The sequence below is a fragment of the Oryctolagus cuniculus genome, chromosome 1, assembly GCF_964237555.1.
Source record: "Oryctolagus cuniculus chromosome 1, mOryCun1.1, whole genome shotgun sequence".
Taxonomy (NCBI): Eukaryota; Metazoa; Chordata; class Mammalia; order Lagomorpha; family Leporidae; genus Oryctolagus; species Oryctolagus cuniculus.
The window spans coordinates 153,704,237-153,710,236 of NC_091432.1; positions in this window are offsets into that span (position 1 = coordinate 153,704,237).

The following is a 6,000-nucleotide window of genomic DNA, read 5'->3' on the forward strand; positions in this document are numbered from 1 at the left end:
TACTTCAGGCCCTGTCATCCACGTGGGAGACCAGGGTGGAATTCTGGGTTTCTGGTCTCAGCCTGGATTAACCCTGGCAGTTGCAACCATTTGGGGAGTGAACCAATGGGTGGAAACTCTCTCTCACTCCTTCTCTCTCTTTCAAATAAATAAATGAAATGAAAAACCAGTTCAGCAATACAATAAATCATTGTAATGAATTATAACTCCATGAATAAAATAAAAAACCATGATTCCTTAACAATATAAATATATGGGTAAATGGAAAATTTAATGAAGATGGGATATTACATCAAAACTCCCACACAAAATGTTCATCAATTATATCAGAAAAAAGAATAACTTCCTAAGAAGAAGGGTGTCAAGCCCTGCCTTAATCAAGTGAGCAAAATGAATCTTATCAATCATGAGAAGTTATCAAAGCTGTGAATCCCTAATAGGATAGGAATAAGAATAAAGGATCACATGAGAAATCCCTGTGAAAGACACAAAAACTGAATGCTACACTGAATCCTAAATTGAGTGACTTCTCCAAGCAACTGTTCTGTAACCTCCAGTGCATCAAAGTCAGAAATACCAAGGAAAGACTCAAGAACTAACCGGGGGCCAGTGCTGTGGTGCAGCAGGTTAAAGCCCTGGCCTGAAGCACTGGCATCCCTTATGGGTGCCAGTTCTAGTCCCTGCTGCTCCACTTCCCATCCAGCTCTCTGCTATGGCCTGGGAAAGCAGTACAAGATGGCCCAAGTGCTTGGGCCCCCGCACCCGCGTGGGAGACCTGTAAGAAGCTCCTGGCTCCTGGCTTTGGATCGGCGCAGCTCCGGCTGTTGCAGCCATCTGGGGAGTGAACCAGGCGATGAAAGACCTCTCTCTCTGTCTCTACCTCTCTGTAACTCTTTCAAATAAATAAAATAAACCTTTTATAAAAAAAAAGAACTAACCTTTGCAGGCTGGGGAGATGAAGTAATTGACAACTAAATGTAGCAAGAGATTTTCAAGTGAACCTTTGCCTTTAATGGATTCATGGACAATTGACAGTAAATGATCAGGGTCTGAGGATGAGGAGGCTAAATGCAAATGTGTTAATCTGCAGATTTTTAATGAGCATACTGCTTTTGAGGAATCATGTCCTTGCTTTTAGTAAACACCCATTAAAGTATCCAGGGGAAATACTGCATCATGTAGTCAACTTACAATGAAATGTTTCAAGGGAAAAACATTCTTGGCACTGTTCTCACAAACTTTTTGTAAACTGGAAACTGCTCAAAATAAAATTTATTTTAAGACAAAATTAGTGGTCAGTTTTTAGAAGATGAGGGCACTTGGTGCAGAGGTTAAGATGCTCAGAGAGAAGCCCACATCCCATATTGAGTCCCTGGGTTTGCCCTGGCTCTGGTTTTAATTTATCTTCCTACAGATGCACACCCTGGGAGGCAGCAGATGATGGGCTCAGGTAACTGAGTCCCTGTACTCATGCAGGACACCCAGAGTGAGTTCTAGGCTCTCGGTTTTGTCCTGGCCCTTTTGGGGAGTGAATCAGAGGATACAAGCTGTCTCTTCATCTCCCTCTATCTTTAAAATAAAATAAATCTTTTTAAAGATAAGCTTATAAATAATAAAAAAAGTCATATTGCTTCAGAGGCCAATGTTGTGGTGTAGTGAGTAAAGCTATGGCTGCCTGCGATGCCAGAATCCCATACAGGTACCAGTTCATGTTCCAGCTACTCCACTTCCAATCCAGCTCCATGCTAATGGCCTAAGAAAAGCAGCAGAAGCTGGCCAAAGAACTTGGGCTCCTGCACCCACGTGGGAGACCTGGATGAAGCTCCTGGCTCCTGGCTTTGGCTTGGCTCAGTCCTGGCTATTGCAGCCATCTGGCCATCTGGGGAGTGAACTAGCAAATGGAAGATCTCTCTCTCTCTCTTTCTCTCTCTCTCTCTCTGTGTGTGTGTGTGTATGTGTGTGTGTGTCTCTCTCTCCCTGTAATTCTTTCACATAAATAAATAAATCTAATAAAAAAGATTTTATTGCTTCAAAAGATGCAATGCAACACTGGCAGGAAAATGCTAAAAGGTATGATTCAAACACGAATCCCTTTCCAGGCAAACAGAATGCCCTTTGCATTAAGTTGTCCATTCACGTGGCAAATGAGGTAAAGCCGCAACTGTTTCAAACAAAGGCAACCAAAAGATTTTCTTTTTTGATTGTCATGGGCAAGCCCTAGAGAGAATATACAAAAGGGAGTTCCAGAAAAGGAAACAATCACATTTCCCATCCCATCATTATTGAGAACAATTTATCTTATTTTTAAACAGATATACCACTTCTTTTCATTTATTAAATTTTTTTTAAAAAAGTTCATTTATTATTGCAGAGGGGGAGGGAGAAGGAATGAATAATGCGTCTGCTGGCTCACTCTCCAAAATGCTCCCCAAAGCATGGGACTGGGTCAGGCTGAAGCTAAGAGCCAAGAACTCTATCTGGGTTTCCCAACTAGATGGCAAAGACTGAAGTACTTGGTCCATCACCCCACTACTTCTCGGGCACATTAGCAGGAAGCTGGATCCACAGTGGCATAGTTTGGACTAGAAGCAGGTGCTCTGCTAGGGGATACAGCTGTCCCAAGCAGCAGCTTAAATAGCTGTGCTACAGCACCTGCCTCATAAAAGAAACACCACTTTTTAAATGGTTAAAATCAGTCTCCTCTTTCTGTTTAAAGGAAAATATCACCCCTGAGAAGCTTCAGACGAGGGAAAAGTTTCCTGAAGTACAGCTCTGGAAAATAAAGGGAAGTAAAACCAAATCGCACCACCGTGGCACAACGACTGCTCAGGAACTCAGTTGTTCCTCTGGGTCTGTGTATGTTCCTCCTTTTTCAACAGCCATAACCCTCGCGTGCAATTGGACTCTGGCCGTGTGTTGTTTGAGAGGAGTGGTTATTGAAGGCTTTGAAACTGGCTTACAAGTTCCACGTCCGGCCTCTGCCACTGTGTGTGGCTGAGTTATTTCCTAAACTGCTCTGAGCCTCAATTTCTTTCTTAATCAAAAATACCCTCCCTTATCTGGGGTTTCATGAGGGGTTTAAGTAAGATAAGAAATGTAAAGCATTTCCCATATCACATGGCAGTTAAATACTTATTGTATCACAAAATACTTATTGTATCCTAAAACACACACATATATAATTTTGTTGAAGAAAATAAAACAGACTATATTCTGAAAACAGACTATATTCTAGGTGGGAAAGAAAATACTATGTGTCGGTTTTCATAGAATTTGGATACAATTTAAATATAATTTTTAAAAGATTTATTTATTTGAAAGTCAGAGTTACAGAGAAGCAGAGCAGAGAGAGAGAGAGAGAGAGGTGACTTCCATCCACTGGTTCACCTCCTAAATGGCCGCAACAGCCGGAGCTGGGCTGACCTGAAACCAGGAGCCAGGACTTCCTCTGGGTCTCCCATGTAGGTGCAGGGGCCCAATCACTTGGGCCATCTTCCACTGCTTTCCCAGGATATCAGCAGAGAGCTGGGTCAGAAGTAGAGCAGCCAGGACTTGAACCTGCACCCATATAGGATGACAGCACTGCTGGCAGCAGCTTTACCTGCTACACCACAGCACAAGCTTTGAAATAGAATTTCAATTTCAACACTGTATTAGTTTCCTAGTGCTGCTATAATAAATTGCAATAAACTCCGTGGCTTAAAAACAACAGAAGATGATTCTCAGAAGTCTGAAGTCAATTTCACCATGCTGCGCTCTGAGAGGAGAATCTGTTTCCTGCTTTTCATAGCTTCTACCGCCCATCTGTCTCCTCTGCCTTCTGCTCCTTCCTCAGTCTCCAAAGAGACTCTGAACAGTCTCTATTTCTGTCATGATGCCACTCTCTCTTCTTCTTTTTAAATTGCAAGGCAGAGTGACAGAGGGAGAGGCAGAGACAGATAGAAAGAAAGATCTGCTGGTTCACCTCTCCAAATGCCCACAACCGACACGACTAGTCCAACGTGAAGTCAGAAGCCAGGAGCTTTACCTTGGTCTCCCCCCTGAGTGGCAGGAATCCGAGTACTAAGGCCATCATCTGCTGCTTCCTGGGTGCATAATTAGGAAGCTGGGTGGGAAGCAGAGGCTTAACCTGCTGAGCCACCTGTCCACCCCATTACTATCTCTCTTAATCTGACTCTTCCAGTGTCCCTTTATAGGGATCTTTGCGATTGCACTGAATCCATCGGTAAATTCGGGATCATTTCCCTGCTGTGGTTTGGACATGTTTGCCACCCAATGGTTCACATGCTGGAAGCTTGTTCCAGTGTAATGGAATTGAGCGGCGGAAGCTTTTAAGGGGTGAGGCCTAATGAGTGGTGATGAGGTCACTAGGGACACCACCCTTGGACGGGATTAATGTCCATCTGTCAGGAGTGGGTTCGGTCTTGAGGGACAGGATTTGTTGCTGTGAGAGTGGTTGTCATAAAGCAAGCTTTCTTAGTTCCCTCTCTCGCCATGTGAGCTCTGTCCCTTGAATGCAATCCTGCCATGCAATGCCACCCACAAGCTATGACGCATTGTGAGGGCCTTGCCAGAGGGGTTGCCCTATTCCAAACTGTGAGCTCAGTAAACCTCTGTTTTTATAAAGTACCCAGACTCAAGTATTTTGTTACAGCAACACAAAATGAACTAAGACAGTCCCCATCTCAAAATCCTAACTTTTTGTCATACAAGGTAACACCCAGATTCTGAGAATTAGGAAGTGAACGTACTGGGGAGCAGTATCAGTCTACCAATAACAATAAAATTCTTAAAAATTATTATGAAAGCATAAATGCTCCCCAAAAGCCAACAATGTATGAAAAGAACAGAAAGACTACAAAAGATAAAATTAATGTAATGTTGTAGAGAATGAAATAGATTACGAGAATAGAATAAAAGAATAAAACAGAGAATCCAGAAGGATATCTCACTATATAGGAAAATTTAAAATTTGACAAGAGTGTTATTTCAGCTCAGGGAGGGAAAAAATGGATTATTTAATAAATAATGTTAACACAACTATCACATTACAAAAATAAAGTAAATATTTTTACGCAACACAAAATTGTCAAAAATTATGTAAATAATGAAAATTCAATTGCAAACTAAGACAAAAATAGTGTTAAGAAAGCGAGGGTATGTATAGAAATGAGGCATATCTTTTTTTTTTTTTTTTTTGACAGGCTGAGTTAGAGAGAGAGAGAGACAGAGAGAAAGGTCTTCCTTCCATTGGTTCACCCCCCAAAATGGCCGCAACGGCCAGCACGCTGCGCTGATCCAAAGCCAGGAGCCAGGCACTTCCTCCTGGTCTCCCATGCGGGTGCAGGGCCCAAGGACCTGGGCCATCCTCCACTGCACTCTCGGGCCACAGCAGAGAGCTGGACTGGAAGAGGGGCAACCGGGACAGAATCCGGCGCCCCAACCGGGACTAGAACCCAGTGTGCCGGCACCGCAGGCGGAGGATTAGCCTAGTGAGCTGTGGCGCCGACCGAGGCATATCTCCTTAACTGGATCTAGAATCCCAAGAACTACTGTTTAAAAGACATGAACACATGAACATAAATAAATGAAAATCCCTTATCTGGAAAACATGCCAGGAACAAAATCAACAGACAAAAAATGTTAAAAAAAAAATTACTGCCAAAGCCAAGTGGTGGAGGCTCTAACACACACGGGATTCTTGCAGATATTCAGGAATGGGATGAACAATCTATGAAATCAGCACAAGTGGGCTGCCTGCCAGCTGCTCCATTTCCCCATCTTTCTATATGGAAGGGAGGACGCTTTGTTTCAGGGTGGAATTTTCAGAGTCGTAAAATATTATTACTTTGTAATTCTGTATTATTTACTTCCGTAAAACGAAGGGAATGATGACGTTGCTGGTGACTAGTACAGAAATGGTTATCTGTTCCTGTCAGGGAGAGAACCAAATAGCTTTTACTTCTCTTTAGCACCATTTAAATGGAAAGCAGAAAGCCT